The sequence below is a fragment of the Vipera ursinii genome, assembly GCF_947247035.1.
Source record: "Vipera ursinii genome assembly, chromosome: 11".
Lineage (NCBI taxonomy): Eukaryota > Metazoa > Chordata > Lepidosauria > Squamata > Viperidae > Vipera > Vipera ursinii.
Window position 1 is genome coordinate 12078624 of NC_139524.1, and position 22074 is coordinate 12100697.

General features: G+C 44.0%; 1 protein-coding gene across 5 annotated transcripts in view; it reads left to right on the forward strand.

Annotated features, from left to right (window-relative positions):
- The first annotated feature begins 5611 nt into the window (after positions 1-5611).
- ZFAND6 (zinc finger AN1-type containing 6) overlaps positions 5612-22074 on the forward strand; it is a 53796-nt gene continuing 37333 nt past the window's right edge. Inside the window, exon 1 of one of the 5 annotated variants that reach the window (XM_083371389.1) lies at positions 5612-5930. The gene's annotated coding sequence lies outside the window, so the exon portion shown is untranslated. Of the gene's footprint in view, positions 5931-6231; positions 6472-7543; positions 7556-21663; positions 21748-22074 lie in introns of those variants that run through there. The other 4 variants (XM_083371388.1, XM_083371393.1, XM_083371386.1 and 1 more) reach the window with 4 other exon arrangements.

Consider the following 22074-nt stretch of genomic DNA (forward strand, 5'->3'; position numbering starts at 1 on the left):
CTTCCCCATGGACTTTGCTTGTCAGAAGGTTGCAAAAGAAACCCTTCACCATTTGTCTGAAATGGTGAAGGGTTTCCTGCCTGAGCAAGGGGTTGGACTAGATGACCTCCACGGTCCTTTCCATCATCATCATCATCATTACTATTATTGTTGTTGTTGTTATTATTATTATTATTATGGATCACATGTACCCGGGACACTGCAACCATCATAAATATGAATCTGTGGCAAGGAGTCAGAATTTTGATCACTTGATCTTGGGAATGCCGCAACAGTTGTGAGTGTGAAAAAGAGTTATAAGTCATTTTTTTTTTCAATGCTACTGTAACTTTGAACAGTCCCCAAACTTTGAACGGTCCCTAAACGGAACAGTTGTGAGTCCAGGAATACCTGTACGCAAAAACAGCAATAATAATAAAAAAAACTTGAAACAATTTCTCTTCCCAGAATTTGTTCGCAGTGTCTGTTTTCCAACAAATCTGAGTATTTCTTAAAGATTACAGGGAGCTCTCGACTTAACAGCAGTTTGTTTACTAACCATTCAAAGTTACAACAGCACTGAAAAAAGTGACTTACGACCGGTTTTCCTATTACAACATCCCCAGGGTCACGTGGTCGAAATTCAGACGCTTGGCAACTGACTCATATTTATGACGGTTGCTGTGTCCCGGCGTCGTGTGATCGACCCCCTTTTGCGTCCTTCGGACAGGCAAAGTCCATGAGGAAGCCAGATTCCCTTCACGACCGTGTGACTCGCTTTAACAAGTGCCGTGACTCACTTAACAACTGCGGCAAGGGAGGTCGTAAAACGGGGCAAGGCTCCCTTGACAGCTGCCTCACTTAGCAACAGAAACGTTGGGCCCTAAGCAGGCTATATAACCATGGTGGCAAACCTATGGCACGGGTGCCACTGGTGGCACGCAGAGCCCTCTCTGTGGGCACGCACACCGTCGCCCCAGTCCTAGGCCTTCAGCTGGGTTTAATAAAACCTTTTTGCTTTAAAAAAAAGGTTCAATCAATCGATCAATTTCAACTTCTCGCGGGGGAAAAAAAACAGATCTCGCAAGGTTGGAATTGATTGATTGAACTTTTTAGTCCCACCCAGTCTGCCGTTACCACTGCAGCTACGCCCACCAAATGCGCCCACCCAATGGGTCACACCCACCCAATGGACCACACCCACGCACCTGATGATACATAAGAGGGTTTTGAGTTGCAGTTTGGGCACTCGGTCTGTAAAGGTTTCGCCATTGCTGCTATATAATAATATCAGTGCACAGGGGAATGCGGTTTGCTGGCTGTTCATAGCCAGCGCGTGCCCTGTGGTTACACAGCCTGGCGACCAAACCCCTGCAGAAAACCAGTCCCAGCTCAAGAAACACCAAGAAGCCAACCCTGTGGTGTTAAGGATCAACCCCGAGCAACATATATACTTTCCTGTAGGATCCATAGACCCCTACCCTTGCAAATATCTGAAAAGGGTTTCTCGGGGGAAAAAGCATTCCCCTCTGCTTTTGTTAAGAGAGGAGGAGGAGGATAAAGAGGATGACCACCCATTGAAGTCATAAAGCTCTTGCTGACATCACCGCCTTGCTGCTTAAAAGGACATTTGTTCACAAGGCAGCAGCAAGAAGGCAGAGGACGCAAAGCTGTCCCGAGGGTAGAAAGATGAAGAGGGAGAAGGGGCGAGGTTATAAGAGGGGGCGTTCTAAAGGTTTGATGTCCTCAGATGCCTGACAAACACTTTCTGCCGTCAGTTGTAACCGTTTGATCTTAGGCTGTCATTTTATTTTATTTTTGCTTGCTTGTTTCTTCCACATTTCGGCAAGTGTGATGTTAAGGATCAACAGCGCCATCTCCATCCATCTAAGTCCTCTCCTCTATGTTCCCTGTATGTTTATCGACAAAGTCCTGCCTGCCATGTCTTGTGAATGGTTGATGTCAGAAAGGTGAGTTTTTTGTGTTTTGTTTTTTTCATACAGAGATCAGCAGTTCTCTTTGTAGAAAGGAAGGCTTCACACACGGGTTAAGCTCTGGTGGTGGACTGCTAGCTTGGGGCCTTGGTATGTTGTGTGAACTCGGTGGTTATGGCTCGTGAAACAGAGTTAAATGTTTAATGAGGGAGAATATTTGTAGCCCCCAGGGTTGATATGAGGGGTCCTTGATGTTCCTTAGCTTGCTTGTTTCCTCGCAGACGTTTCCTTAGACAAACTAGGTAACATCATCAGTGTTAAGTTACCTAGTTTGGGTAATGAAACGTCTGCGAGAAAACAAGCAAGCCCAGAGAACACCAAAGACCCCTTCAGAGATGAAGGTTTAACATGTTGTGTGAACTTAGCCAGTGATGGTTTGTTTAAGAAATCATGCTTAAATCAAGCCCTACCTGAACGATTCTGTAACCTGTATATCCTAGAATTTGAGAAAATGGCCAAGTTGTGACTTTCCCCTATAACCTATTGATTAAGTGTGGCAAATGGCAAAAAGTATTAGTATTTGCAGATGTTCATTTATAGATTAAGTTTCAGATTAAAACATATCATGATGATTCAAACAAAGGTTTGTGACCAGGTAATCTAGATGCTTATTAACTTAGGCGACTTAAATTTTTAGTAACTGAATATCTGGATCCTGGTCTGAATATCCTATTATTTGAGAAAATAAGCTATAACCTATTGGTTATATATGGCAAGAAGCAAAAAAAATATTAGCATTTGCAGGTGTTAATTTATAGTTTTAGTTTCAGATGTAAACATGTTGCCATAATTCAAACAAAAGTTTGTGATTGGGTGATCGAGATATTCACTGCTTTTTTTGTAAAAGAAAAAGGTGCCGGAACTCACACATGTCATACAATCCGCCTTGCCTACCCTACAAGGTTCCATCCAAGAAAGGTGCCGGAACTCCGTTCTGAGCGTTCTATGAGAAAAAATGCCCTGGAGATATTTACTAACTTAGGTGACTTAAAAAGCTGGTGCTATCTCTCTCTCTCTATTCTATTCTAGTAGAATAGAATAGAATCTGGAAAGGACCTTGGAGGTCTTCTAGTCCAGCCCCCCACTTAAGCAGGAGAACCTATATTATCTCAGACAAGTGGCTGTCTGGTCTCTTCTTAAAAATCTCCAGTGATGGAGCACCCATGATTTCTGGGGGTAAGCTGTTCCACTGGTTGATTGTCCTCACTGTCAGGAAGTTTCTCGTTAAATCCAGGTTGCTTCTCTCCTTGATAAATAAATAAATTAAATAAATAAAAAAAATGCAATGCACAATACACCTCCTTTTTAAAGGGCAAGCCTCTGTTTGCTTCTTGTTAATGCAGGCAGGTGAACTAGCTTCTGAAACCACGTGAAAATCCTATGCAGCAACTATTACTAGTGTATGCACAGAGAGAGAGAGAGAGAGAGAAAGATCAGGCTGATAAAATTGCATAGATGGGGCAATTTTGAAAGCGATGCTCTAGGAATCCTGTCTCTTCTGCACTGTTTATGTTTGATGACTTCTACAAAAGTCAGCAGTCACGCAAGACCTGAGCCTCATATTAACTTAGGAAAAATTCATTACACAAAGTCAGTAAGTTTGGCCTGCCCTCTGCTTGAGAAGTTCCCTTCAAAATCTGAACCACGGAAAACTTGAGCAATCCAACCCACTTTTTTTTCTCTACATACACATAGTCCTCGTTTAGCGACTCTTCACTTTGTGACCAGTCTTTGCATGGACAATCTTTGCAGGTCTGCAAAGCAAAGGAAAGCTGAAACAAGATCATCAGCCCAGTTGCGGTTTCTCTTAGCCATTGCTTTGCTTAACGACCAAATGGCTGGTTTTTAATTGTGGTTACTAACCGAGGAATACTTGTAGGGAGAAATGCTGCTGAACACCTGGAACGGTGTATAAAGCGAGGGATCCCAGATCCCCTCCTTCAAGAGATCCCAATGGCTGAGACACTTAAAACACCAATGGGGGGAAAAAGAGTGCCTTGTTTACAATGGAGTGGCAACTATTAAACCACAATCATAACTAGTAATTTGCAAGGGATTACACCGTAATCCTGTACAACTCTATTGAGAAGTAGGACTCATCAAATCCAAGGACTCGTTCACCAGCAAGTTAAAAGGCATCATTAACTGAATCAAATCCGAATGCTTAATGAGAAGCCTCTCAAGGATTGCCAGTTCTCTGGCAAGTGGTATCAGCAGAGAAGGCGGCTTAAATGTTTGATCACTGAGGTCATATAAGCAGCAAAAACACACCACTGATATTTTAAAGTGCTTGGTTGCCTTAACTGTAGACGCGCGGAGTTTGGAAGTTTTGCTTTATAAACAAACGCAGCCTCCTCAAAACAACTTGGCAAACAAGGCGTAACTTTGGCCAACTCTGCCTGCAAATACATTAAGCCAGGGGTCCCCAACCTTGGCAACTTTAAGACCTGTGGACTTCAACTCCCAGAATTCCCCAGCCAGCCATGGATGGATGGATGGGGAATTCTGGAAGTTGAAGTCCACAGGTCTTAAAAGTTGCCAAGGTTGGGGACCCGTGCATTAAGCTGTTTGCTTGGCCTGGCTGTGTATTGTGTGAACCAAGCCATCTGTGATGTGTAAACGGTCATGAGTAGCTTTGTGCATCACGGGGACCCTCCTATCCGTTGTCAGCGACTCAAGACCCTCCTATCCGTCAGTCAGTGACTCAATAAATCATCACGTTTAACAACAATGTGAGATCCCAAAGGTGCATTTTTCACGAGGCTGCTGGACTTTCTTGGTGTTCTTTGAAGACGTTTGGCTTCTCATCCAAGTTTAGCTTCTTCAGCTTCTTGGGTGAGAAGCCAAACGTCTTCAAAGAAAAACAAGGGAAGTCCAGTTACCTCAAGAAAAAGCATCTTTGGGACAAGTACATCTGGAAGACTGAGAATCTCCATTGACATTTAGCAAGGATGCGTGATATCGCTTGGAATTGCATAACAGCCAATGCATGAAGCCGCTTGCTCGTCTTGAAAGCCTCTGCCACTTTCTGGGGTTGCAGGGTGGTGCAAGGATTCACAAGATTATTCTCTTTTCTGTTCCAATGTCGGTTCCCAGCCAGAAGTGGCTTATTGGGTCCGATCCCAAAGGTGCTTTTTTTTCTCCCCCACGCGAGGCAACTGAACTTTCTTGTTTTTCTTTGAAGACTTTTCGCTTCTCGCCCAAGAAGCTTCTTCAGCTCTGACTAAAAGGTGGGGAGTGGTGCCAGCCCAGCTTCCTTCTCCCCCAGCCTTTCCCCAGCCTGGGTAGGACTACAACTCCCATCGTTTTACATCAGTGGGGCTGCTGTCGGTCGCAGCCCAACCCATGCGGGACCTCAACAGCCCTGCCCTACCTCGCGGGGTGGTTGTGCACAGCCCCTCCCATCCTTGCAAGCGTCCCCGCGACCGTGCCGGGGCATCCTCTTGCCTTCAGCCTGTTTGGCATGGGCATCTGGAATCTAGAATCGAGCTGGAAGGGACCCTGGAGGTCGTCTAGTCCAGCCCCCTGCTCAAGCAGGAGGACCTTTACCATCCGATGCTTCCCACCCTCCTCCCAGAAGCTCCGCCGCGCATCCTCCCCCCAACCCCCCTTTTGCAATTCCCAGAGGGGGGGGGGAAAGGGCAAAAAAAAAAAAAGCGGAGGGACACCAGGAGGCGACGGCGCCGCCTTCTCCCGGGGCGGCACGGGTCCGCTTTCGCCCGCCCGCTCGACTCCCGCCAATCAGCGCCCGCCCGCGTCGCTTTTTCTTTTTCTTTTTTTTTTGTGGAGGGGCGGGGCTGAGGAGGCAGGAAGGGAAAAAGGAAGAGCTGCGCGGCGGGGGGCGGAGAACTGAGCGGAGACGCGGAAAAGAACGGCGGCGACTTCTCCGGCGCGAGACCACCAAGCCCTTCCTCCCTCCTTCCCTCCCTCCCTCCGCGGCGGCGGCGGCGGCGTCAGGTGAGCGAAGTGCGCCTGCGTGGAGCCAGGTTTTTTTTTTCCCCCTTGCTGGCTTGCTGTCTGTTCTGCTCTTCCCTTCTCTTCTCTCCACCCCCCCCGCGGTGGTTGCAAGAAGGGCCTGGGGAACCTCCGTTTCCCACTTCCTTTCACTTTCTCCTTTCCACAGCCCCCTCCCCCTTTGCAACAGGCCCCTCCTCCCGCACGCCCCTCCCCCTTGCATGCACGAGCCTGGACCCCCCCCCCCTTGCAGCCACGTGCATGCCCAAACCTACACCCAACTCACTCCCCCCCACCCCCTTCTTGCACCCCGCTCATTTGCAGGAGGTAAGGAAGGTTTGGGGGGGGGTCTGCATTGCCCTCTCCGGAGAAAAGAGTTTGTGGGGGGTGGAAACTTAAGAAGGGAAGCCCCGGGCTCCTCTTTCCCTCTTGCACCCCATAAATGCAACTAAATCTGGAGCTGGGCAAGCAGCGTTTATTAGGATCTCGCCTAAATCCGCGCTGAGCCGCTTGGCTGGAGATGGTATTTTCGGCGCAAGCAAGAGTGAGTGAAACGATTTGGGCTGGGGGGGGTTGGGGGGGGAAGAGAAATCTTTCTAACAGTGCAGTAAACTATTTGTAACAGTGCAGTAAACTATTTGTAGCAGTACACTATTTGTAGACCTCCCCTCCTGGGTGTATTTCGTTTTTGTTTTTTTTTGCATTCAGAAGCAAGGAAAAACGGTCTGGAACGGTGTCAGCTGGCTTTCCTGCCTGAGCAAGGGGGCTGGACTAGAAGACCTCCAAGGTCCCTTCCAACTCTTGTTATTCTATTCTGTTCCCTTCTATTCTAATGCAACGGTTGGGATCGGTGGAAGGGGGGTGTTGTGTGAAGCCAGGCGCAGTTGGGTTCGTTAATCCAGCTTGTGAAATAGTAAAAGTTTTGGCTTGAGGAAGTTTTTTGACTTCTCGACCTTTTTTTTAAAGAAACTTCTGCAAAGGAGGAGATCAACTGCCCTACAGAGATGTCAGATTCCAGGCAAGGAAAGATAAGGGGGGGGGGTAGATTGTTGTTATAGTTGGGTCACAAATCAGGAAAATGTTTATATGGGGAGGGTTTGCTTTGGATTGTACTGTTGTTTTTTGAGAGATCTTCTTGGAAGGGAGATCAGAGGAGAGAAAAAAGGACAGCTGATGCCAAGGTCACTTTTTAAACATTAAGGGTCAAGCGAGGGTTTTTGGTTTTTTTTTCCTGATCAAAACCTGAGTGTGAAGGGAAGTAAGGAGGGGAGGGGGAGGAATTCCAACTGCAAAGTTCACTCCTTCGGTGGGGTGGGATGAGTTGCTTTTCGCCTGGGTTTCTCTGGACGAAGTGATCAGATTTCAGTTTTGATAAATAGCCTACTTTAAGAAGCTGGAGGAAAAAAGGTGTAAAGTTGAGGATGAAAGGGGGGAAACCAAGCAAAGAGGTGAACTCTTCCCATCCCTTCCCAGCTTCTTTGAGGGCTAGGAAGAGACATCTCTGAAATTTGAGGACTGAGGAAAGCCCAACTAAGGGGTGAGGAGAACTAGAACCCATTTTCCCCCCCTCTCTCTCGCAGCCAGAAAAATAACGTGTGTTTGGAGAGGCGTACGAGCATCACGCACCTGTAAGGAAACTTCAGATTGAGAAAAGGTACAGGAGAGATTCACTTAAGAGCCAGCAAAAGCCTAAGTGGACCTCCGTAAAGTAAGGTTGGGTGTAAGGACCAGGTTCCCCCCCTCCAGTGTTCTGGAGCAAAGTGATAATGAATCTAAATGGATGGGGATGTTTCTTCCCTCTTCATTAATTCCCCCCCCCCAAGTTCCTTTATTCTCAGTCTTTTAAGATTTATTTTATCTTTATTTTTTTATTTTAATTCCATTTATATCCCGCCCTTCTCCGAAGACTCAGGGCGGCTTACAAGCTTAGCAGTAGCCTTCATTCTATGTATATGCCTGCTTATTAGGGCTTTCACACACACCCCAAGCGGCATTATTACAAAGTCAGCTTATTGCCCCCAACAATCTGGGTCCTCATTTTACCTACCTTGGAAGGCTGAGTCAACCTTGAGCCTGGTGGGACTTGAACCTGCAATAATTGCAGGCAGCTGGTGTTACTTAAGGAGGCATTAGCCCACTGCTCCACCAAGGCTCTATAGATCGAACTTCCAGGTGTGGTTTCCTGTGAGAAATAGCTCCATTGTTTTCAGAGGGGTTCTACAAACAGCGTTGAGGTTGTCACAGGTTGCCAATGTCTATAATAAGGGATGGTCACTTTCATTAGGTTGAAAGGAGAAGCACAGGATGGCAGCCTGCCGCCCGATGAGACAGCAGGTTGCCATCCTTAGCTTCCCCTTTCAACCTTATGAAAGTGACCATCCCTTATTAACAGAGGTCCCCAACTTTTTGGACACCAGGGACTGGTTCCGTGGAGAGGGCTTTTTCCGCAGACCGGAGAGTGCGTGGTTTTGTGTGCTGCTTGCATCCCACGGATGGGGCTTGCATCCTGCGGACCGGTTGCTGGCATGCCGTGGCCCGGTACTGGTCCACGGACCGGGTGTTGGGGACCCGTGCCTTGTTACAAAGAACTTTTTTTTGAAGGGCAATAATTCAGATCTGATCTGGGAAGCGGCAAAGGATGCTACTCTTGGTCCCCAACTAATAAACAAGGTGACGGAAGTGAACTGAACCTTAAATAAGTTGTTGTTGTCCTCAGGTGCCCTGCCCTGGGAGCGGATGAGTCAGTCAGGTGACTAACATCCGTGAAGCACTTAGCTGTGCACCTGCTGGAGAGAGTTGTTTGCAGCAAGCAACCTCAGCTCTCCTGGGCAGGGCGAGCGATTCCTACGTTTTTAGGCCCTGCCGTAGTTTCTGTTCATCCTCTTTCGTAGAAGTCTAGAACTGGAAGAGGTTCACCAAGTTCCACCTCCTGCTCCTTGCAGGAATCCAAAATTGAAATGAGGGCTATCCAGACTTCTCTTGAACATGTCCAAGGAAAGGAAGGCCCACCACTGCTGGTCCTTGACTTACCACGCTTCATTTAGTGACTGTTTGAAGTTACAACGGCACTGAAAAAAGTGACTTTTAAGACTGTTTTTTCATACTTGCAACCATTGCCGTATCCCCCTGGTCACATGATCAGAATTTGGATGCTTAGCAACTGACTCCTATTTATGGCGGATGTAGGGTCCCAGGGTCACGTGATCCCCTTTTGCGACCACCTGACAAGTAAAGTCAATGGGGAAGCCAGATTCGCTTAAAGACCATCTTACTAACTTAGCAACCGCAGTGAGTCACTTAACAGCCGTGGCACCAAAGGTTGTAAAATGGGGCAAAACACATTTAACAAATTCTGCACATCGGCAAAAATTGCAGGCTCAATTGTAATTCACAGACTACCTGCATCTAACTGTGCAGGTTAACGCTGCCCACAGCCAGCAGTTCGAGTCTCACCAGCTCAAGGTTGACTCAGCCTTCCATCCTTCCGAGGTCGGTAAAATGAGGACCCAGATTGTTGGGGGCAATAGGTTGACTTTATAAACCACTTAGGGAGGGTTGTAAAGCACTGTGAAGCAGTATATAAGTCTAATTGCTATTGCCCTTCCTTCCTTCCTTCCTTCCTTCCTTCCTTCCTTCCTTCCTTCCTTCCTTCCTTCCTTCCTTCCTTCCTTCCCATTACTCTGCCAACTGCCAACAGTTCGATCCTGACTGGCTCAGGGTTGACTCAACCTTCCATCCTTCCGAGGTCGGTAAAATGAGGACCCAGATTGTTGGGGGCGATAGGCTGACTCTGTAAACTCCTTAGAGAGGGCTGTAAAGCACTGTGAAGCGATTATATAAATCTAATTGCTGTTACTATTATCTGGGCCAAACTGAAGGTTTTTCTAACTCTTATGATTCTGACATTGATTGCTCTCTATCTCTTCTCCTCCAGCATGTGGGACTTTGGTTAACCTGCTTATGATTGCAAGTATAGTAGTCCTTGACCTAGGGCGACAATCGGAACCAGGATTTTCATTGCTAAGAGCCAAGTTGTTAAGTGAATCACACCCTATTTTATGACCTTTTCTCACCCCACAATTTTAAGCAAATCACTGCAGTGGTTAAATGAAGCATGGGTTTCTTCAGCAAAGCTGGCCCCTATTGACTTTGCTTGTCCGAAGCCAGCTGGGAAAGGTGCGAAATGGCAACCACGAGAACCTGCAGCCGTTGTAAACATGGCCGGAATTTTGATCATGTGACCATGGGGGGGGTTCCTGTGTTGTAAGTGTGAGAACCACTTGTAAGTTTTTTTCAGTGCTGTTGTAACTTTGAACAGCCGCTAAACTAATAGCGGTAAGTTGAGGATTACCTGTGTTATAATCAATTAAACTTGATTATGCCCATTTCAGTGGGGTTACTTTTGATGTATACCTGGGATTAAAGACTCCATGTTATTTTTTTCGAATCATATCTTGAGAAATTTATTTTTGACTACATGCTGTTGCAAGCCTCTGGATGATATGGAGGTGATTGTGATAGTCTTTTGCAACGATAAGGTTGTGAGGTACCTTAGAAACATGCTAATTTATATTTGCATAAGCATTTGTAGGCCATCAGGTAATATGCAAAGTCTATGTTGTAGTTGTTTTCTCTGCAGGACTATAGCCCCAGTGTTAACAGTAGACAATGTGTCGATTCACACATTGCACTAAGTCTGTAATGCGTTTGATTTAGGCTTAGCATATTGTATGAATCCAGCCATTGTGGGTGGCGAAGTATAATTTATAGCTTGCGCAAAGTAGCCAATTGTGTCTTATCGGCAAAGGATAAATACATTTACAAATTTACACTGGCTGAGAAATACTGGGAGTTGAGGTCCACAAGTCATAAAAGGGCCAAGTTTGAAGGCCCCTGCTCTTGGCGATTGGGATGCTTAATTGTGTTAAGCTATTGAGCACAATGCCTGCCATTTTTGCAGTCATGATAAATGGCTTGTTGAAGGGTTTTTTTGCTTTTTGCGGGGAGTTGTTTTTGTTCCTGGAAACCTAATTTGATTTGTTAAAAATCCTTAAGATACTTTTAGACGGTGCTTGTTCCCATGTCTTTGTTGACAGAAGCACCGGTGGTTGGCAACTATCCCTCTAAAATGAGGATCCAGATTGTTGGGGGCAATTAAGCTGACTTTGTAATAATGCCGCTTGGGCATTACATAGAATGAAGGCTACTGCTAAGCTTGTAAGCCGCCCTGAGTCTTCAGAGAAGGGCGGGATATAAATGGAATTAAAATAAAATAAATAAAATAAAATTCACAAGTATGCCAGACCTGTTTCCTTTGAGCTATGCCTGGACTTGTTTTGGACAGTATCCTTACTCTGAGATGTGTAAGCTGATAAAACACTCCAGTACTGAGTATTACAAGAAGTCCTAGACTTACGACCGCCATGGAGCCCAAGTGAGACATTTGTTAAGTGAGTTTTGCCCCATTTTACGACCTTTACTGCCACAGTTGTTAAGTGAATCACTGCAGTTGATAAGTTAGTAACCCGGTTGTTAAGTGAATCTGCCTTCCCCATTGACTTTGCTTATCAGAAGGTCGCAAAAGGAGATCACATGACCCTGGGACACTGTGACGGTCATAAATATGAACCAGTGGCCAAGCGTTTGAATTTTGATCACATGATCGTGAGGAATCCTGCAAAGGTCATCAGTCACATTTTTCAGTGCTGTTATAACTTTGATCGGTCACTAAATGAACAGTTGTAAGTCAAGGTCTACCTGTAGTTCGCTTCATGAAAGGTATCAGGAAAACATTGTGTCTTTACTGATTGCCATTTCATGTGTGTGTGGATTAAATCTTACCAGTGATAAGTTAGGACATTGCAACTTTTACAGTTGTACTGAAACTGCGGAGTGCCAAGGATTGCTTACTTATTGCAAAAACTGCAAAAAAATGCATCTCTCTATAGCTTTGTCCCTTTCTTGGCTGTGCTCATTTCTAATCAAATCTTAAAATTGTTGGTGTGGGTGTCTATGCATGTTTTAAAGATGAGTTCTAGCTTTGGTAACTATGCCTCAGAATCTCTTTGCTTTCAACTTTGCTGAGAAATTCAATTGCTGTCTCATTTGTTGATGTTTTTTCAGATCTTGACATACCCCAAAGTCTGAAACTGTTTTTGGCATGCAAAATAAATACATTACAAACCAAATATTGATGGGTGGGGCATAAATGGAAAACATATCCTGGTATGGAGGACTGTGAATGAGTGCATGTTCCAGAGAAGAATATCCGTGGTGCAATTGGATGCTAAGCTTGTTTGTTCCAAAGCCAATTTTATTGATCCAAGTGGATCTTATTGCATAATATATTGTGTTTAGGATTGTGGGCTTGAGCTCCGGCAACCAACAGGTAAACTGACTTATGGTAGATAGTGAATTAATATATTTATTGTAATGATTATTGATTAGCCATTAGGCCATATCAGGATACAAAATACAGAACAATACAGGCAGGCTTCCCCATTGCTTGTCAGAAGGTCGCAAAAGGGGATCACGTGATTCCTGGAGACTGCAACCGTCATAAATATGAGTCAGTGGCCAAGCATCCAAATTTTGATCAGAAGATCATGGTGATGCTGCAAAGGTTATAACTTTGAAAAATGGTCAGAAGTCCCATTTTTCAGTGCTGTTGTTAACTTTGAACGGTCACTAAACAAGCTGTTGTAAGCCGAGGACTACCTACACTAAGATCAGGTGTAGCAGAGTACAGTAAAAGACAGAACTAAAAAAAAATGTGAATTATTTTTCTGTGTTACGCCTACAATTTATGCCAGTCAAACCCACCTATGCTATTCTCAGTTGTACTTGTTTTGTTCAGATAAAGGACTGTGTTTGATATATAATATTTGGGTTTTGACCACAGATGAAGTATGTGGTTTTAATATATGGATCCAGCAAGTTGTCCCTCTAATGCAGGGGTGTCAAACTCAATTTCATTGAGAGCCACATGAGCATTGCGGTTGCCCTCAGGGGTCCGGGTGGGCATGGCCTGGGTGGGCGTGGCTAAAGTGCGTATGGCCTACTGGGTGGGCGTGGCCAGCTCTACATCGTTCGCATCAAGGGTGCCTATGGGGGCCTGGGCAGGAGTGGGACAGAGGGTCTCTGGCAGGAGGAGGGTCTCTGGGCCAGGGCCAAGGCAGTGGGGGCCGTTCCTTCACTGTTTCCAGGATGGCTTCGCGGGCCGCATGAAACCACTTCGCGGGCCGGATCTGGCCCCCGGGCCTTGTGTTTGACATGTCTGTTCTAATGTGCAGTCCAAACATTATTTATTTATTTATTTTAATTCCATTTATATCCCGCCCTTCTCCGAAGACTCTGGGCGGCTTACAAGCTTAGCAGTAGCCTTCATTCTATGTATATGCCTGCTTATTAGGGCTTTCACACACACCCCCAAGCGGCATTATTACAAAGTCAGCTTAATTGCCCCCAACAATCTGGGTCCTCATTTGACCTACCTCGGAAGGATGGAAGGCTGAGTCAACCTTGAGCCTGGTGGGACTCGAACCTGCACTAATTGCAGGCAGCTGGTGTTACTTAAGGAGGCATTAGCCCACTGCTCCACCAAGGCTCTCTTCATATTTATTGTATTTTTTTGGGGGGAGGGGTTTAGGACTATCTTTCAATACTATTCTCAGGTCATCTGTGTCAGGAGGCATTGTAGATGTTTGTATTGCTTTACTGGGTGTTTTTTTTTAAAGAGGTGTTTACTTGGATTTTTGCCACCTCTTATCTTAGCTTGGCAAAGGAACACATGTTTATGAAAAAGGAACACTTCAAAGATCTCATGTTGAGATGCCACATCAGTAGTATATGACCCATTACTTAATTAAAACCATCAGCTGGATTTACTCCTGTGTTGACAAAATAACAACGTAATAAGATTATTTTATTATTATTTTGAAGTGGCTTAATAAGCTGCTTTGTGATTTGATAGCTGGGTTTGTGCATCTTGGGGAAACGGTTTTATTTCTATTCTGTTTTATGGGTCACAGTGATCTTGCTTGTTCTATTGCTCTCTCGGTGACGAAAGTTAGCAAATTGGGAGTCAAAGTGAACAAAAGAGAGGTGCGTTATTTCATTTCTGGATTTTTATTTAATGCAGCTGTTGGTTTGAGAAAGCAGGTAAATGTTTGTCTTCCATTTATTTTTCTTCCTGGGTAAGACACCAGTTTGGGGAAGAGGAAATGGGAGGATGGGACTAGTTGAGAACTGTTTTCCACCAAATTATGTTTGTCTTCTTTTTCAAAGCTTAAAAAAACAATTCCGATTTGTTTTTGGTTGGTTGATCATATCTGCTTTGTGCTCTCACGGTATGATAATCTGAAATAGGGAGTGTGATAATAACTGTTTCCAGCTTGTGTATTTAAATAAATGAACTATTCTTTTGAACTGAAACTGCTGAAAATTCATTTGACATAATAATAATAATAATAATAATAATAATAATAATAATAATAATAATAATAATAATAATAATAATAAAAATTTGGAAGGGACCTTGGAGGTCATCTAGTCCAACCCCCTGCTCAGGCAGGAAACCTTGTACCATTTCAGGCAAATGGCTGTAAACTTGTAAATTTGTGTTTGTTTTAAGCAAGTGAACTTGAACTTTTTAAACTGATTGAAATGGTCACACTTCAGCAGAACACTCTTCAACCAAATAAATATTTTACAGATCAAGAGATACTTTAGAATAGTTTTGAGTTTGTTGAGTGTTATATTTGGAAGGCATTGGCTAGCATATCTCTTTTGAAATGTCATGATACCCTAGGACTGAGAACACTGCCCTGATGTGGCATTGAGACCTGTTTAACTTCGTTGTTAACAAAATTTCCTTGCCTTATTGTGTGAGATTGCAAAAAATTTCGCTCTCTCTTTATTAAGCTGTGGTGCCTGTAAAACTATCTCGGAACTTGTAAGGACTTTGTGAATGCCATTTAAAATGACTGTGTTTTGAGAATTTTAATCTATATATTTTTCCTTGCATTACTGTAATGATAAGGAACAGCTGTAAACTGAATCTAATTCAAAATGTTTTGTGTTTTCAGATTGCTCTATAAGACCAGTTAATATTTGCAACGGCCCCAATTTCAGTAAGATTGACTCTGAGGTGGAGAATAATCTAATATTGACCCTGGCTTCAAATCAAGCCTTTATTATGGTCATGTGGACAGCAGTCTGATAGAAACAAGCTAGTGAAAATGAACATATGTAAGGCTAAAAGTGTCAGAGGCAGATGGTCCATATAGAGACAGAGAATTGGACAAGCCAAACATATAGATCCAGACAGTGGTTACACAAGAGAAGTGAGAGATTAATCTCATGGTATCTGCCTGGACATTTTTTTCAGGATAGAGTAGATAGAAAATCATCCAGGATTTCCTGTAGAATGGGAGCAATGAAAAAGCATATGACTCAAGGCCTCTTTTGAGTTGATGGATGTAGAGGAATGGTTTTGTGGTCTTCCAACAGAACGGCAGGAGGCAATGCATCACCCTGACTCAAAAGTCAAGGAAATTTCAGGAGGATGGTATCTACATTTAAAAAAAATAACCCAAGTGTTGGTGAGGCTGGAAAGCAGAACTAGATTTGAAAATAAATCTCTCCAGACAGACTTTTAGGAATGTTTCAAAGGCTTTTCAGTGAGAGTCCTAAGAAGTAATATTCAGATGTTCCTTTGACCATCTGTGGCCGGGGAGGGCAGAATTAAGAATTGTGTCTAGTTTAATGAAAAGAAGGACTAGGGGTTGATAAGATAGTATTCCAGTATCTCAGGGGCTGCCCCAAAGAAGAGGGAGTCAAGCTATTCTCCAAAGCACCTGAAGGCAGGACAAAAAGCAACGGATGGAAACTAATCAAGGAGAGAAGCAACCTAGAACTAAGGAGAAAATTCCTGACCGTTAAAACAATCAGTGGAACAGTTTGCCTTCAGAAGTTGTGGGTGCTCCATCACTGGAGACTTTTAAGAAGAGATTGGGCAACCATTTGTCCAGAATGGTATAGGACAGGGGTAGGAAACCTTGGGTCTTTTATGACTCGAGGACTTCAACTCCCAGAATTCCTGAGCCAGCTGTGTTCATAAAAGAGCCAAGGTTGCCTACCCCTGGTATAGGATCTCCTACTTGAGTAGGGGGTTGGACTAGAAGACCTCCAATGTCCCCTCCAATCTTGTTCTATGAGGCTTGCCATCAACTGTTTTTAGCTATATTGGCTTAAAGTGGTCTTTAAGAACAGTAGGGACGCATCCTCCTTTTGTCTTGATGCTGTACTTTTATTTTAATCAGCTGTGAATTTGTAGGTGGTTGTTTATTTGTGGAGAAAAAGGAGCTACCTTTTTGGTGCTGTGTAGGCAGTTGTAGCAGTTGTTGTATTCCTCTTAAAATTTGGTAGGCCTAGAAAACTGTTCAGTTTGCACTCCGGCCAGCATGTCAGGGTATTCTTATTTACCAGTCAGATTTTGGCATGGCCATCTTAAATCTCCTTTTCCTTAGTCTGTACAATACTAGAGGGGTCAGTTTGGGAAATGTCCCTTAATTAATTTGTCATTCAGCTGCCAAAGCCACTTGGGCACCTTCATTCTTGAGCCAAGGAATGGAGCAGCTGAGTTAAGCAAAGGAGAGATTCCCAACACAGCAGCCGAGAAAGAGAAGAAAGATATCTGTGTCACAATTTGGGAGAAGGCAGCTGCTGCTTATCATACTTCTGAGAATTAACTAGCTAATGAAGTTAAAGAGCAAACGGAGTCATTTCTTTGCCTGGCTGATTTCTGTTAACTGACGAGAGTTTTAGTTATTGTTTGGAAAAGAAAGTTCGAGCTGTGGTACCAAAGAGTCTGGCGTTTTTCCATAGCAGAGAAATTAACCTACAAGGGGTCCTCGGTGCTCTCTGAGCGAGCTTCTTTTCTTGCAGATGTTTCATTACCCAAACTAGGTAGTATCGTCAGTTGAAACCCTATTCCAGACATGTCAAACACAAGGACCGGAGGCCGGATCCGGCCCGCGAAGAGTGGTTTCATGCGGCCCGCGAAGCCATCCTGGAAACAGTGAGGGAATGGCCCCCGCTGCCTTGGCCCTGGCCCAGAGACCCTCCTTCTGCCAGAGACCCCCAGATCTGTCCCACTCCTGCCCAGGCCCCCATAGGCACCCTTGATGCGAACGATGTAGAGCTGGCCACGCCCACCCAGTAGGCCATACGCACTCTAGCCACGCCCACTCAGTAGGCCACGCCCACCCTGGCCATACCCACCCGGCCCCCTGTGGGCAACCGCAATGCTGATGCGGCCCTCAATGAAATTGAGTTTAACACTCCTGCCCTATTCCCTTCTAGCTCTGATGATGATACCTAGTATGGTAATGAAATGCCTGCAAGAAAACAGACAAGCTCAGAGAGACCACCAAGGAAGGACCTTTCCTGTCAAACCTGAGCTACAGATATTCTCCTTTATTGAAACTAACCTAACTTCTTCATCTGTGCAACGGTCAAGTTACACTTAAGTGTTCAAGTGAGAAGGCCAAGTCATGTCACTTTTTTCAGTGCCGTTGTAACTTTGAACAGTCGAAAAACAGATGGTTGTAAGCCCAGAACTATAACGGGTCTGAGGTTACGTCTTCTGCTAACAAGGGGGAAAAAAACATATTAATTTTAGACCAGACAAATTATATTTGAAAGATTGTTAAGGAAATATCATTATTTAGCTTTCTGAATTGTTGTTCCTGCCTTCCTTTTCAACCGTATTAATTGTGCTGATTTCAAAAGTTTTAGAAAAGGTTATTTTTGCTAAAGAAAGTCAAGTGTTCAAAAGTTAAGTTTTAAAAGGTGCTGTGCCAAAGTAAAAAAAAGGGTTTTTTCCCCCCATTGCAAAACAGTCATTCTAAGACTCTACATAGAATAATCTTCTTTTATTAAAATCTGGGACAGATGAGAAAACTTGTCACCTGGGGGGCCTAGCCTGGCCCACTAGACTAGATGGCCTGTCTTAAGTCTTGCTCTTCTGCCAAATCACAGCATATTGGGGGGGGATGTCCTATTCCTAGTGGCTCCTTATCAGGCATACTTTATCCCTTCGTTGTTGCTGATTTGGCACACCTTTCCCAAATGGGGGAAGAAAAAAAAAGCCAGATTAACTGCTTTTGTGTGACCTGCATGAAAAAGAAAATAAAAGCCATAATAACAGGGTGTGGCATGCAAGAGGACATGGCTCTGTGATATTATTCAGCCCACCAGGACAGGTGAGAAGTTGATCCCAACCTGTGCCAGATCCAGTTCCCCCTCCTACTTTAGTTTGTGCAGTTAAAGTTAATTTTTATGCAGTTGAAAAATAAGGAGTTCGCTACAAAAGAAGGATTGAGCTACCCAAATTATTGTTCCCGGAACAGCAAGAACAAGATTGCCAAATGCACAAAAGGAGACATTTGAATAAATAAACTGTCCTTAATTTACAACGTCGGAAACCTTTGGCTACTGGAATTGTGCAATGAAAGTCAGATTTCTGGATATTTTTAGTGTACAGTACTGCAGAATTTCCTGAAAGAGCAGTCATGTTTTCCTATAAAAATATAATGGCCTTTTCTGAAGAACACGACCCTGAATTTAAGACAACCCATGGTAATGGAGGCCAATAGAAAAAAAAAAACACCCCAAAATCTGCTTGTATTACTGAAGTTTCACTCAATTTAAAATGATCGTGTTAAAGGTAAATTACGTGCAGGGAAAATTGGATCATTTTCAGATAAATGCTGTATCTTCATAGAAATATATAAAGCATGTTAAAATACCTTAGTAGAAGAAATTTAGTCCATTTTTAAATTTTTACCTTCCCATGCTGTCAAATCGATCTTCCTAACTCAAATTGTCCCATTTTTTTTATCTTTTTCTCCCATTTGTTGCTGTAAACTCCCAAGCTTAATTTTGTTTCTTAGGCATTTTTTCTCCCCAAAACCTTAGATGCGATTCATGTCCCTTCATCATGTCCTAAGTAATAAAAATAGAGATTGATATCCATTAAGGAAGTTGTTTTGTTTTGTTATCTGATGCTGGAGATCTGCTTTTTAATGTGTCAACGATGTAGTAACATTTAGAAAGTTCTTTTCAGACAGAAGGTGCTAACAAAAGTCCATACATCTGAAAGCTGCACAAATAAGGCATTGCTTTTGAGAAAAGCAGGGTGCATGTGGAGCCAATTAGGATATTGCTGTACATTTCTAGAAAAAAATATTTTTACTGAAATATGAAAGCCAGAAACAGTGCTGAGGGTTAAAAGGCAGTTCGTTTTGTTTTCACACCTGTCTCGGGAAGTAACTTTTTATTAGAATACAATTCTTTTAATAAAATTATAAAGTAGCCGAAAGTAGAAAACATCTGTGGTTGGAAATGCTGTGAACTAATTTTTAACTTTTTGTATTTGCTGCTTGTCTTACAAATGCTTGTTTCTTAAGAACAATTCCTTTAAATAAGAACGCTTTTTTTTTCCTCCCACCTGTTTCTTCCTTACAACAACCCTGGAAGGGCAGTTAGTCTGCGAAGCGAGACTGGATCATAGAGATCACCCAGTGATCTCTCTGATTCAGTTGAAATTTCCACCTCGGATCTCCCTGATTCAGGTTCGCAGCTGTGCAAAAAAAATCCCAATTATCTTGTAAAAATCTGCAGCTTTATGCTGCAGTACAAGGTCGCAGTGGATTCAAGAATCCAGACAGTCCCCTCCTCGGATGAAGACTTTCTAAAGTTCTGCAAACTTCAGCTTCTCATGAAGCTGAACCCTCTGCCTTGTGTGTAAGACAAAGCACGAGAATGGATGCTGGAAAATGTGTTTCTTTTGTGATCTTTTGTTTATTCATTCGTTATATTTCTTGACACCCATTTTTAACCTAACTGACTCTCCTTAAGTCAGCCGGGGAAAGCATTTTCCTAAGATAAACTCACCATTGAATCTAGACCAGCGTTCCAATTTTCTGGACAAGTACTCTTCGGTTTTTACGGCCACAGTTGAGCCCAAAATTTTATGTTGCTAAGTGAGACATTTGTTAAGTGAGTTTTGCCACCTTTCCTGCCCCAGAGCTTAAGTTGGCAGCACGGTTGTTATAAGTGACTCTGCCTTCCCCATGGACTTTGCTTGTCAGAAGGTTGCAAAAGAAACCCTTCACCATTTGTCTGAAATGGTGAAGGGTTTCCTGCCTGAGCAAGGGGTTGGACTAGATGACCTCCACGGTCCTTTCCATCATCATCATCATCATTACTATTATTGTTGTTGTTGTTATTATTATTATTATTATGGATCACATGTACCCGGGACACTGCAACCATCATAAATATGAATCTGTGGCAAGGAGTCAGAATTTTGATCACTTGATCTTGGGAATGCCGCAACAGTTGTGAGTGTGAAAAAGAGTTATAAGTCATTTTTTTTTTCAATGCTACTGTAACTTTGAACAGTCCCCAAACTTTGAACGGTCCCTAAACGGAACAGTTGTGAGTCCAGGAATACCTGTACGCAAAAACAGCAATAATAATAAAAAAAACTTGAAACAATTTCTCTTCCCAGAATTTGTTCGCAGTGTCTGTTTTCCAACAAATCTGAGTATTTCTTAAAGATTACAGGGAGCTCTCGACTTAACAGCAGTTTGTTTACTAACCATTCAAAGTTACAACAGCACTGAAAAAAGTGACTTACGACCGGTTTTCCTATTACAACATCCCCAGGGTCACGTGGTCGAAATTCAGACGCTTGGCAACTGACTCATATTTATGACGGTTGCTGTGTCCCGGCGTCGTGTGATCGACCCCCTTTTGCGTCCTTCGGACAGGCAAAGTCCATGAGGAAGCCAGATTCCCTTCACGACCGTGTGACTCGCTTTAACAAGTGCCGTGACTCACTTAACAACTGCGGCAAGGGAGGTCGTAAAACGGGGCAAGGCTCCCTTGACAGCTGCCTCACTTAGCAACAGAAACGTTGGGCCCCATTGCGGTGGTGCTTGTTTTACAGTCTGATAACCGTGAGAGATCCTGATGGGTTGTGCCGTTTTCCTCCGCTGTCTGGGGAAAATACAACTTGAAATATTGTATTGTTTTTTTTTAGTGGCGGGGCACCCTCCCCTCGTGGGTCGACTTGAAAACAGCCTGGGTGGCGCCTGAGCATTTTGCAAGTGGGAAGGTTGATCTTGTCTTTGAAAATAAACAAGAGCGAAGGTGCCCACATAAATCAATTGCCTTCCACCGGGTGTGTTTCGTTTTTTTGTTGTTTTTTTTTTGCAACTTGCAAAAGTTTTTGCTCCACAACCAACTTAATAACAACAGGCTCGACCTCAATCTCACACAGGTTGTTGTTTTTTTCCTTCCAGGTGACTTCACCTTGCTCTCATCCCCCTGCTGAGAGCCAGGACAGTTCCCAAATGTAATTAAACTTGTTTTTCCCAGGCCGGCCTTGCTCTTCTGCGGGTGGGTGTTACACTGTGTGTTTTTGCACACCCCCCCACCACCCCCGCCTGCCGAAAAAGTTGCCTGCGTGCCTGCACTGTACCTTTAAGAAACCCAGCCTGCTCAGCATTGCCTTAACCTGCTGAACCTATCTTGCTAGCAAGGAAAAAGTTCTTTAAATAATAGATATTAGCCTTTACCAATTAGGATTATAAGCTTTGCAAACAGGGTGGAGTTTTGCCACTGCGGCCAGTCATCTTGCAGAAAGGTGGAGCTTGGTGCAAAGGATAGGCTGCGCTGGACTCCAGCTTCCAGTGAAGTTAATCTGGGGTGAAGCAAACAGGAAAAAAAAATTGTGCAGAATTGGTTGGTAGGCTTGTTTTTGTTGTTCAGTTGCTTCTTTCGGGTGCCGCTTGGGCTTTAAGGCAGCCGGGGTGGGGCGGGGGCCCGGTTGGCGCTTCTAGCTTAGCTGTAAGCTTTGTTCCTTTTCTGAGGTTGGCAAGCTGTTAAAATTAATAGCAGAACAAAAGGGATCTTTTGGGAACAGGAAATCAGGGTGCCCCAGAAACAAACTTGGTTTTTTCCCCTCGTGGTGGAAACTTCCTTAAAAAAAAGGGGGGGGGTCAGGGAGATGGCGAGGATAGTTTTGCAGGGCTGCAAAACTTACGGTAACAGGTCTGTTTTGGGATGACACGGC